This window comes from Arachis hypogaea, chromosome 2 (assembly GCF_003086295.3).
Source record: "Arachis hypogaea cultivar Tifrunner chromosome 2, arahy.Tifrunner.gnm2.J5K5, whole genome shotgun sequence".
Classification (NCBI taxonomy): Eukaryota; Viridiplantae; Streptophyta; class Magnoliopsida; order Fabales; family Fabaceae; genus Arachis; species Arachis hypogaea.
Genome location: NC_092037.1, coordinates 52,184,155 through 52,191,257, shown reverse-complemented (window position 1 = coordinate 52,191,257; position 7,103 = coordinate 52,184,155). Strand labels below are relative to the sequence as shown.

Below are 7,103 nucleotides of genomic sequence, written 5' to 3'. Positions count from 1 at the left end.
GCTGACCAAGCAGTGCATTGCCTTAGTCCGGAAGAAGCTCCCTCAGAAGCTGTCTGGCCCCGGAAGCTTCCTGATTTCCTACACTATAGGGACCATCACTTTTGAGAAAGGCACTAATGACCTTGGTTCAAGCATCAACCTCATGCCCCTCTCTGTGATGAAGAGGCTGGGAATTTATGAGGTGTAGCACACCAAGATCTTATTGAAGATGGCAGACAAGTCCCTAAAAAGAGCATATGGCATAGTGGAAGACGTCCTGGTGAAGGTTGAAGACCTTTACCTCCCTACTGATTTTGTGATTCTAGACACTGGAGAGGACAGAGAAAATTCCATCATCCTTGGAAGGCCTTTCCTTACTACTATAAAGGTCTTAAAAGATATGACAAGGGAGAACCAGTCCTGAGGTTGGGGGAGGACCATATCCTGTTCAAGATCCCTAACCCTCAGTCTCCCTCTGACAAAGGAGGTACCATTGTGCAACACATAGTGTTTTAGCCTTCACTCTCAGTGCAGAGTTTTACAGAACCCCCAGACACCAATTCTAAGTTAGGTGTTGGGCAAACATCATCAAGCACTGGAAAGGAAGGTACTAAGAAGAAGGTACCCAAGGGTTGGAGGAACAAGAAGATTCCAACTGAAGGCCTCTCACTTGGCATCAGAGTTATCTTCATTAAAAGTCCAGTCCTGCCACATACTGTGAACCGAAACATCTCTCTAGAGCATGTGGAGCTCATTCATGAGAGCACAGGAAGAAAGTTCACTATAAGGGGTGAAGATATAAGCCCCTACCTACCTCTGTAACGGAGCTGTCTGTCAAGCTAATGACAGTAAAGAAGTGCTTGTTGAGAGGCAACCCAATCATTAGCATAGTACTTTTAATTTCCATTCATTTATTTTAGTTTGATCTTATATTATAGATTTTCCTTTGCTTTTTGACGTTTGTGATCATGTGCAGCCGGTAGAACAGTGACAGAGACATACAAAACTGAAAATAGAACACTCTGGGGAGAATCCCTTACTGGCGTTGAACGCCAGACAAGGAGGAAGCTGGGTGTCCAACTCCCATTTAGGAGCTAAGAAGACCCTTCCAGTGATCCCCTATGGGCATTCAATGCCTGTTGAGGAGAAATTGTTGGCATTGAATGCCAGACAGGGAGCAGTCTGGGCGTTCAACGCCCCTAAGCAGGCATCTGATGAGCAGATATTTTATACCTTTTTGGCATCATTTTCATATTATTTTAGTTATATTTTGTTTAAGTTTCATTATGTTTTCATAGGTTTTAGTGCAAAATTCACATTTTTTATTCTACTTTGAGTTGTTGTATTTTCTGATAATTTCAGGTAATTTCTGGCTAAAATTGAGGAGTTTTGGCAAAGTCCGATCCAGAGGCAAGGAAAGCGTAGCAGATGCTGTCAGATTCTGACCTCCAGACACTCAAACGAGAATTTCTGGAGCTACAGTGGTCCAAATTACACACTCTCAATGGTGATGGAAAGCTAACTTCCAAAGCTTTCCATTAATATATAATGGTTTATTCTTTTCTTCGAAGGAGCCTGCCCATATTGGGCATTGAACGCCCAAGGCCTACCCCTTTTCTGGCATTCAACGCCCTCAAAGGAACCCAAGCCAGTGTTGAACGCCTAATCACCCCCTTTTGGGCATTCAAAACCCACCAAGAAGCACAAGGCAGCATGGATCAACACCCTAATGGGCGTTCAATGCCCATCTATCAAGTTGGACGACAAGCTCAGCCCAAGTACTCAACCAAAGTGGGCCCAAGAATGGACTTTCGCACATTTAGTCTATTCTATCATATTTTTTTACTTCTTAGTTATTAGGTTATTACATATAGAAGAAGATCACCTACGTTTAGTATCTTCGGCTTTATCTTCTTCCACCACTTTCGAATTCACATTACTTTCTATAAGCTATGAGCTACTAAATCCCGTAAGTTAGGGTTAGGAACTCCGGTGATTCTCATGGAATAATAATATTACTATTTCTATTCCAATACACGTTTGATTCTATTCTTTTGTGCATTTTTGGTCTTCATATCATGAATTGAGAGTGAACCGTGACATTCATCTTTATTCTACATTGGTTCCGTGTGAGTCCTGACCTGGATAGCATTGAACCACAGCTAGAGAGTGCACTACGGATTCCAAGAGCATACTTGGAGGAATTTGGATAAGTGACATAAAATCCCATTGACCGTGGGTTACTGAGGTCACTGTGGCATTAAGGCTAGAGTCTGAGGAGTAGTGATGAGCGGATAATTTATACGCTTTTTGGCATTGTTTTTAGGTAGTTTTTAGTATGATCTAGTTACTTTTAGGGATTTTTTCATTAGTTTTTATGCTAAATTCACATTTCTAGACTTTACTATGAGTTTTTGTGTTTTTCTGTGATTTCAGGTATTTTCTGGCTGAAATTGAGGGACCTGAGCAAAACTATGATAAGAGGCTGCAAAGAACTACTGATGCTGTTGGAATCTGACCTCCCTGCACTGAAAATGGATTTTCTGGAGCTACAAAATTTCAAATGGCGTGCTCTCAACGGTGTTGGAAAGTTGACATCCAGAGCTTTCCAAAAATATATAATATTTCATACTTTATTCGTGATTAGACGATGTAAACTGGCGCTCAACGCCAGTTCCAAGCTGCATTCTGGAGTCAAACGCCAGAAACACGTCACGAACCAGAGTTGAACGCCCAAAACACGTTACAACTTGGCGTTCAACTCCAAGAGAAGCCTCAGCTCGTGGATAGATCAAGCTCAACCCAAGAACACACCAAGTGGGCCCTGGAAGTGGATTTCTGCATCAATTACTTACTTCTGTAAACACTAGTAGCTAGTCTAGTATAAATAGGACTTTTTACTATTAAATTTTCATCCTGGATTGTATTTTTGATCCTGTGATCACGTTTTGTGGGCTGGCCATTTGGCCATGCCTAGACCTTCATCACTTATGTATTTTCAACGGTGGAGTTTCTACACACCATAGATTAAGGGTGTGGAGCTCTGTTGTACCTCAAGTTTTAATGCAATTACTATTATTTTCTATTCAATTCGATTTATTCCTGTTCTAAGATACCATTCATACTTCAACCTGATGGATGTGATGATCCGTGACACTCATCATCATCCATCCGTATGAACGCGTGCCTGACAACCACTTCCGTTCTACAAGCGAAAGCTAGAGTGCGTATCTCTTGGATTCCTTAATCAGAATCTTCGTGGTATAAGCTAGAATTGATGGCGGCATTCATGAGAATCCGGAAAGTCTAAACCTTGTCTGTGGTATTCCGAGTAGGATTCTGGGATTGAATGACTGTGACGAGCTTCAAACTCGCGATTGCTGGGCGTGATGACAAACGCAAAAGAATCAAGGGATTCTATTCCAACATGATCGAGAACCAATAGATGATTAGCCGTGCCGTGACAGAGCATTTGGACCTTTTTCACTGAGAGGATGGGATGTAGCCATTGACAACGGTGATGCCCTACAAACAGCTTGCCATGGAAAGGAGTAAGAAGGATTGGATGGATGCAGTAGGAAAGCAGAGATTCAAAAGGAATACAGCATCTCCATACACTTATCTGAAATTCCTACCAATGAAATTACATAAGTATTTCTATCCTTTATTAATAAATTAATTATCTCTTTATATTTTTGAATACCCAATAATCAATTATTATCCGCTTGACTGAGATTTACAAGATGACCATAGCTTGCTTCATACCAACAATCTCTGTGGGATCGACCCTTACTCACGTAAGGTATTACTTGGATGACCCAGTACACTTGCTAGTTAGTTGAGCGAAGTTGTGAGGTTATATTTAGACCATGGTATTGAGCACCAAGTTTTTTGGAGCCATTACTGGGGAATTAATTTCGAACAACAATTCAAGCATAAATCACAATTTCGTCCACCAAGTTTTTGGCGCCGTTGCCGGGGATTGTTCGAGTATGGACAACTAACGGTTCGTCTTGTTGCTCAGATTAGGTAATTTTCTTTTCAAAAAGTTTTCAAAGAAATTTTCAAAAAAAATTTTTCTTTATTTTCGTTTTTCTAAAGAATATTTTCGAAAAAAATAATAAAAATACAAAAAAAATCATAAAATCATAAAAATAAAAAATATTTTGTGTTTCTTGTTTGAGTCTTGAGTCAACTTTTAAGATTGGTGTCAATTGCATGCTTTAAAAATTTTTCATGCATTTTTCGAAAATTCATGCATTCATAGTGTTCTTCATGATCTTCAAGTTGTTCTTTGTAAGTCTTCTTGTTTGATCTTGATGTTTTCTAGTTTTGTATCTTTTGTTATTTTTCATATGCATTTTTCGTTTGTTAGAGACCATGCATTAAAGATTTCTAAGTTTGGTGTCTTGCATGTTTTCTTTGCATCAAAAATTTTTCAAAATTATGTTCTTGATGTTCATCATGATCTTCAAAGTGTTCTTGGTGTTCATCTTGACATTCATAGTGTTCTTGCATGCATCATGTGTTTTGATCCAAAATTTTCATGTTTTGGGTCATTTTTATGTTTTTCTCTCTCATCATAAAAAATTCAAAAAATCAAAAAATATCTTTTCCTTAATTTTCTCATAATTTTCAAAAATTTGAGTTGACTTAGTCAAAAATTTTAAAATTAGTTGTTTCTTACAAGTCAAGTCAAATTTTCAATTTTAAAAATCTTATCTTTTTAAAACTTGTTCAAAAATTAAAACTTTTTCATTTTTCTTATTAAATTTCGAAAATTCTTTAAATTATTTTTCAAAAATCTTTTTCTTAATTTTATCTTTAATTTCGAAAATTATGCTAACAATTAATATGATTGATTCAAAAGTTTGAAGTTTGTTACTTTCTTGTTAAGAAATGTTCAATCTTTAAATTCTAGAATCTTATCTTTTAGTTTCTTGTTAGTTAAGTAATTAATTTTAATTTTAAAAAAATTAAATTAAATCTTTTCATCTTATCTTTTTATCATATCTTTTTCAAAATTTTATCTTTTTCAAAAATTTGATTTCAAAATATCTTATCTAACTTCTTCTCTTCTTATCCTTTCAAATTTGACTTTAATATCTTTTTCAACTAACTATTTGACTTTTTGTTTGTTTCTTATCTTTTTCAAAACCACCTAACTACTTTTCCCTCTCTAATTTTTGAAAATATCTCATCCATTTTTCAAAATTCTTTTTAAGTTAACTAATTGTTTTAAATTTTAATTTTAATTATATCTTATCTTTAATTTTCGAAAATCATTAACTACTTTTTCAAAATTATTTTTGAATTCTCCCTCTCTTCTCTTCTTCTATTTATTTATTTATTTACTAACACCTCTCTTCATCTCCAATCACTGCCTCTATCCTCACCCTTGTGATTGGATTCTCCACTTTTATTCCTTTCTTCTTTTACTAATAATAAGGATCCTCTTTGTCCAGATATAGAGGATTCTTCTTCCTTTTCTTTTTCTCTTCTCTTTCATATGAGCAGGAACAAGGAAAAAGACACTCTTGTTGAAGCTGATCCTAAACCTGAAAGGACTCTGAAGAGGAAACTAAGAGAAGCTAAATTACAAAAATCCAGAGAAAACCTTTTTGAAATTTTCGAACAAGAGAAGGAGATGGCAGCCGAACCCAACAACAATAATGCAAGGAGAATGCTTGGTGATTTCACTAAACCAACGTCCAAGTTTGATGGAAGAAGCATCTCCATTCCTGCCATTGGAGCAAACAATTTTGAGCTGAAACCTCAATTAGTTGCTTTGATGCAACAGAACTGCAAGTTTCATGGACTTCCATCTAAAGATCCTGATCAGTTTTTAACTGAGTTCTTACAGATTTGTGAGACTGTTAAGACAAATGGAGTAGATCCTAAAGTCTACAGGCTCATGCTTTTCCCTTTTGCTGTAAGAGATAGAGCTAGAACATGGTTGGACTCAATACCTAAAGATAGTCTGGACTCCTGGGATAAGCTGATCACAGCCTTCTTGGATAAATTCTTTCCTCCTCAAAAGCTGAGCATGCTTAGAGTGGATGTTCAGACTTTCAAACAAAAAGATGGTGAATCCCTCTATGAAGCTTGGGAAAGATACAAGCAGATGACCAAAAAGTGTCCTTCTGACATGTTTTCAGAATGGACCATATTAGATATATTCTATTATGGTCTATCTGAGTTTTCTAAAATGTCATTGGACCATTCTGCAGGTGGATCCATTCACTTAAAGAAAACGCCTGCAGAAGCTCAAGAACTTATTGACATGGTTGCAAATAATCAATTCATGTACACTTCTGAGAGGAATTCCGTGAATAATGGGATGCCTCAGAGGAAGGGAGTTCTTGAAATTGATGCTCTGAATGCCATATTGGCTCAGAACAAAGTGTTGACTCAGCAAGTCAACATGATTTCTCAAAGTCTGAATGGATGGCAAAATGCATCCAACAGTACTAAAGAGGCAGCTTCTGAAGAAGCTTATGATCCTGAGAACCCTGCAATGGCAGAGGTAAATTACATGGGTGAACCTTATGGAAACACCTATAATTCATCATGGAGAAATCATCCAAATTTCTCATGGAAGGATCAGCAAAAGCCTCAACAAGGCTTTAATAATGGTGGAAGAAACAGGCTAAGCAATAACAAGCCTTTTCCATCATCTTCTCAGCAACAGACAGAGAATTCTGAGCAGAGCCCCTCTAATTTAAAAAATTTAGTTTCTGATCTGTCTAAGGCCACTTTAAGTTTCATGAGTGAAACAAGGGCCTCCATCAGAAATTTAGAGGCACAAGTGGGCCAGCTGAGTGAGAAAGTCACTGAAGCTCCTCCCAGTATTTTCCCAAGCAATACAGAAGAAAATCCAAAAGGAGAGTGCAAGGCCATTGATGTAATCAATATGGCCAAATGCACAAGGGAGGAGAAGGACGAAAATCCTAGTGAGGAAGACCTCCTAGGACGTCTCTCAAACAAGAAGGAGTTCCCTATTGAGGACCTAAAGGAATTTGATGCTCATATAGAGACCATAGGGATTCCACTAAATCTCCTTCTGCCATTCATGAGCTCTGAAGACTATTCTTCCTCAGAAGAGGATGAAGATGTGACTGGAG

General features: G+C 37.4%; 1 non-coding gene across 1 annotated transcript; it reads right to left on the bottom strand.

The window, feature by feature from the left end:
• Positions 1 to 6,025: 6,025 nt before the first annotated feature.
• Positions 6,026 to 6,129, bottom strand: LOC112766844 (small nucleolar RNA R71). Its single transcript, XR_003184582.1, has one exon. It is a non-coding gene; the product is annotated as a small nucleolar RNA R71 (small nucleolar RNA).
• Between the last annotated feature and the right edge of the window lie 974 nt (positions 6,130 to 7,103).